General features: G+C 37.1%; 1 non-coding gene across 1 annotated transcript; it reads left to right on the top strand.

Annotated features, from left to right (window-relative positions):
* Window positions 1-2,151: 2,151 nt before the first annotated feature.
* LOC143658124 (U6 spliceosomal RNA) lies at window positions 2,152-2,256 on the top strand. The gene has a single exon (XR_013163147.1). It is a non-coding gene; the product is annotated as a U6 spliceosomal RNA (small nuclear RNA).
* Window positions 2,257-5,464: the final 3,208 nt, after the last annotated feature.

The raw sequence follows: 5,464 nt of genomic DNA, 5'->3' as shown, positions 1-5,464 counted from the left end.
GTGAGGGAATATAAATTGAAAGGTGTTCTAGTTCACTAGCTGCCGGAATGCAACATACCAGAAACGGAATGGCTTTTAAAAATGAGAATTTAGTAAATTGCTAGTTTACAGTTCTAAGACTGAGAAAATGTCCCAATTAAAACAAGTCTGTAGAAATGTCCAATCTAAGAGAAAGATACTTTGTTTCAAGAAGGCTGATGAAGTTCAGGGTTTCTCTCTAAAGTGAGAAGGCACATTGCAAACACAGTCAGGGTTTCTCTCTCATCTGGAAGGGTACATGGTGAGCACAGTGTCATCTGCTAGCTTCATCTCCTGGCTTCCTGTTTCAGGAAACTCCCCGGGAGGAGCTTCATCTCCAAAGATCACTAGCTGGTGGACTCTGCTACTCGTGACTACGTCATTCTGCTCTGCTCTCTCTGAATCTCTCATTCTCCAAAATGTTTCCTCTTTTATAGGACTTCAGAAACTAATCAAGACCCACCCAAAAGGGTGGAGATATGCCTCTACCTAATCCAGTTTAACAACCACTCTTGATTAAATCACATCTCCTGGGAGATGATCTAATTACAGTTTCAAACATACAATACTGAATAGGGATTAGAAGAAATGGCTGTCTTTACAAAATGGGATTAGGATTAAACATGGCTTTTCTAGGGTAGATGCATCCTTTCAAACCAGCACATTCCACCCTCTGGACCAGCACAAAAGGCTTCTGGGGGGAATTTCTTTCCATAGCACTTAAGGAGAAATGCTCTGCCCTGTATCTTTTCCTGTTTCATGCCTTTGAATGTGATGGAAAACTGTGATGCTTGGAGCTGCTGCAGCCATTTTGTGACCAACAAGAGAAAGTAAAAGCAGTCACACACATAACAGCCTCATGTCCTGTCACTTTGGAGCTGCAGATACCATCTTGCAGGCTTCTTGCCATGTGGAAAAAAATGACCTTTTATTTGTTTAGGTCACAGTTTGTCATACTTTTCTCTTACCTTTATCCAAAAATATTCCTATCATGCATGGTCATCTCTGCTATATAGCAACACTTGCTTTGCCAATGCACACATCTCTCCATCTCCAGTGATCAATTTAACCACCAAATAGTAAATATTCTGCTTGGCAGTTCTGAAATATATATTTAATCTCAAAATAAAATTATTACCAGTAGTTTTTAAGTTTCTCTTCAAAATAACAATCTGTTATTTTATTTTTAAATGAATTAAAATGCCTCAGTTACTGGATTAGACAAAGTATTGCAAAGCAAAAGTCAGCAAACTTCTCAAGGGCTGATCTTGGAACAAGTATCTGTGTTTCAAGAACACTGGCTCTATAGTTAAGGGCATATACCACATTTTTGTGGGTCCACCTGGTTTTCTTGGTTCTACTTTCATAAAATCTAACTGGAATTCTTTAAATGATTTGTTTATGTGTGTCTAATATTTTTTAGAGAAAGGAAAGTTAATTTTATTTAACCTGTCAACAAGTTAGGCAAAGAAAATTTAACTGGACATCATGGATGTGTATATACATATGAGAAAGTTGTGTGTATATATGTATATGGAGAGGGGGGGAGAGGTTTATTTACAAGTATGTAATAGAAGAAATAAAATAGCATCTTCCAGTTTCCAGGCTTTACTGAAGGGCCAGATATAATAAGATGCACCTGTAGTGGACATGGCTGTGGGATTATTAATGGTTTATTCTCATCCTCTCATAGAAGCCCTGATTAGAGCCTAGAAAAAAGTCAGAGGCATTTCTATAATTTTTTTTCCTTGAGTTTTTATAAGTTCTATGTATTTTTTTTAAGTTTCTTAAATGCAATTTTATTGAGATATATTCAAAAACCATATAATCATATAAAGTATGACTCCATCACAATTGATTTTTGAATTTTTTCAATACTTCCAAAACAATAAAAATAAAAGTAAAAAAGAATGCCCCAAACATCCCACCCCCTCCCCCATTACCTAGTTTGTCTTTATTTTCTTACTCATCTGACCATACACTGAATAAAGGGAAGGTCAGTTACAAGGTTTTCAGTCGCATTGTAAAAGCTCTACAGTTGTACATTCATCTTCAAGAAACAAGGCTTGATTACCGTTTAACAGTTTCAGGCATTTCCCTCTAACTTGTCCAATTCATCAAAAACTAAGAAGGGTGCTTGCTTTGGCGGCACATATACTAAAATTTGAACGATACAGAGAAGATTAGCATGGCCCCTGTGTGAGGGACATGCACATTTGTGAAGTGTTCCATATTTAAATCAAAACAAAACAAAAAAACTAAAAAGGGTTATCTATACAATGCATACGAATAACGTTCAGAATGACCTCTCAACTCCATTCAAAATCTCTCAGCCCCTAAAACCTTATTTTGCCTCAATTCTTCCTTCCCCCTTTTGGTCAAGAAGGCTGTCTCAATCCCATGATGCCAGGTCCCGGAGAATCCTGGGAATTCTATTCCACATTGCCAGGAGATTTACACACCTAGGGGTCATGTCCCACATAGTAGGGAGGACAGGGTCTATGTATTTTTTAAAGGGATTTACTTAGGAAATACAGGGTTAAGCTCAGTTAATTAATGCTTTACTAATAATATAGGAAAATTGTCTGGTTACAGAGAACATCAAGCAGTGCCACTTAAGAAAAAGTTCTCATCTCTCCTTACTCCCCATTCCACTGTAGTCTCCAAAAGTAGCAAATCTTATCAGTTTAATCAGTAAGCATCCAGATTTCTTTTTCTTATAATAGCATATAGTTATATGTGTTGTGCTTAGAAAAACTCTGTGTATGCTATGCACATGCCTGACTGTTGGGTGGTTGTTTGTGTATTAATATCATCCATTTTCTGAATGTGTATTGCGTTTTATAAGTGTTTTTCCTGAACTGTTTTCAGGTAAGAATATCTTTGAGACATCTGTGTTGATCAGTATATATGCAGATACATGTCACTCATTTTAAAGACCTCACAGTATTTCATAGAACGGATGTGTCGCCGTTTATTTAATTAATCCCACTGAATATACCAATCTCTCCAACATTTTCTGCATTCCCTTCTGATCAAAAAATCTCTGCTCATATTAAATTAAAGCACATTTTCTAAAATTGAGTTTGGAGATGCATTCTTTCCTCCTTCTCAGTTATCCTTTCTCCTGCATTATCAATTTCTCTTTCTCTTTACTTGTGGTAAACATCTTATGGGGTTTCTGAAATATACATTTAATATAGAAATTCTTAGTAATGTTTTTTAAGCCTCCTTTCAGTATGTTTCCTTCTCCTTGCACTCTTCTAGCTTTTTGAAGTTAGATGTGGACATTTGACTCGCTTTGGTTAATCATCATCAGAGAAAACTTTAAAAACCAATGAAAGGGCAGTGTGATGGTGACTCAGTGGCAGAATTCTTGCCTGCTATGCTAGAGACTCGGGTTTGATTCCTGGTACCTGCCTATGCAAAAGAAAAAAAAGGAAAAAAAGAAGCCAGTGAAGGATGTTCCAAATTCTCTGCCTCATTCCAGGTGATCATAAAAGCCAGTACTGAGACGGTGTATTCATTAGCCTATTTTCCTCTATCAGGGTGAGAAGCAGAAAGCTACTGCATGACTATTCTTGGGAAGAGTCACTGTAGTGGAAATTATTTTTCTTTTTTACCTTCCAAGATACCACATTCTCATAGGTTTGTTCTCACCCATTAGCCACACCATCTCAGTCCCTTTGGCTTTTCTCTCACAATGCCCAGAGTGAATTTATTAAAACATTTATTGGACCATATCATGTTTCTGTTCAAAATCTTCCAAAGGCTTTAATAGAAGCTTAAATAAAAATATAGACTCTCTATCTTGGTCTAAACATCTTACATAGTTTGACCTCCACCTACTAATTCATACTCATTTCATGCCACCCTCTCCCCTTCACCCCAACTGCACAATACACCTTCCTCTGTTAAGTGTCTTTGCCCTAGTTGGTCCTTCTGCCAACTGATTTTAATATTCATAGCTGGTGTGGAATGCAGTCTTCTGAGAAGACCTTACACATATTTTCACGCTATTGTGTAATCTTCCCTTGAGTCGAGGGTGGAACTAGTGACTTGCTTCTAGGAAATAGAATATGGCAAAAATTATGCCATGTCACTACCAAGATTAGTTAACAAAAGACTGTGACTTTTATGCTGATAGCAGACTTTCTTTATTGCCTTGTGGCTTAAAAACTTTGTTGAAGCAAGCTGCCATTTTGGAGAGGCCCACCTAGCAAGGAACTGGGCAGCCAGCAGCTGAGTCCAAGTCCTCAGTCCAGCAATGGCAAGGAGCGAATTCTGCCAACCATGTTGTGAGCCTGGGAGCTCAATTTTCCTCAGTAAAACATTGCAATAAGATTGCAGCCCTACCAGCACCTCGGCTGCACAATATTAGAGACCCTGAAGTAGAGAGCCCAGCTAAATTATGACTGGATTCCTGATGCACAGAAAATGTTAGCTAGTAAAGATGTGTGTGCTTATTGGGGAGATTATATACATATACATTTGCATTTTAACTATTTTTAAGTGTACAATTCAGTAGCTTTAATTATATTTGCCATGTTGCACTACTATCACCATCATCCTTTACCAAAGCTTTTTCTTAATTCCAAATAGAAATTTTGACCACTTGAACAATAATTCCTATTCCCTGCTCTGTCTCTATTAATTTGTTTATTTTAGATCTTTCATATAAGTGGATTCATATAATATTTGTCCTTATGTGTCTGGTTTATTTCACTCAGCATAATGTTTTCCAGGTTCATCTACATTGTAACATATATCAAAACTTCATTTCTTTGTACAGCTGAATGATATTTCATTGTGTGCTTATACCACATTTTGCCTAGCCATTCATCTGTTGGTGGATGGTGGGGTTATTTCAACCTTTTGGCTATTGTAAATAATGCTGTGATTGAACATTGGCATACAATTATCTGTTTGAGTCGCTGTTTTCCCCTCTTTGGGGTATATATCTTGGAGTGGAATTGCTGATTCATGTAGTGATTCCATGTTTAACTTTTTGAGGAACTGACAGATTGTTTTCTGCAGTAGCCGCATCATTTTACATTCTCACCAAAGTGTACAAAGTTTCCTATTTCTCTGCTTCCTTGATAGCACTTCTTATCATCATCCCTTCCCCATTTATTTATTTATTTATTTGCATGGGGAGGCACCAGGAATCGAACCCAGGTCTCTGGCATGGCGGCTCCTTTTATTTTTAATAAAAGCCATGCTTTAGTTTGTGAAGTTGTCACACTAAAGGCATTGCAATATTTGTGGCCACTTAATTTATACATTCAGATTCACAGACAACACAGGCTTCAGTGATATAAAAACAGATTTTATTAGGAAAGTAATTAAAAGAAAGTAGTTAAAACAGCTTTCAAAAATAAGGCATAATTACATCACCAGATAAGATGGCACCAACACTTGAAGAGAAAGAAGTGCTGGAGAGTTT

Source organism: Tamandua tetradactyla, chromosome 15, assembly GCF_023851605.1.
Source record: "Tamandua tetradactyla isolate mTamTet1 chromosome 15, mTamTet1.pri, whole genome shotgun sequence".
Lineage (NCBI taxonomy): Eukaryota > Metazoa > Chordata > Mammalia > Pilosa > Myrmecophagidae > Tamandua > Tamandua tetradactyla.
The sequence above is the reverse complement of the archived record's forward strand: the minus strand, read 5'-3'. Positions and strand labels throughout refer to the sequence as shown.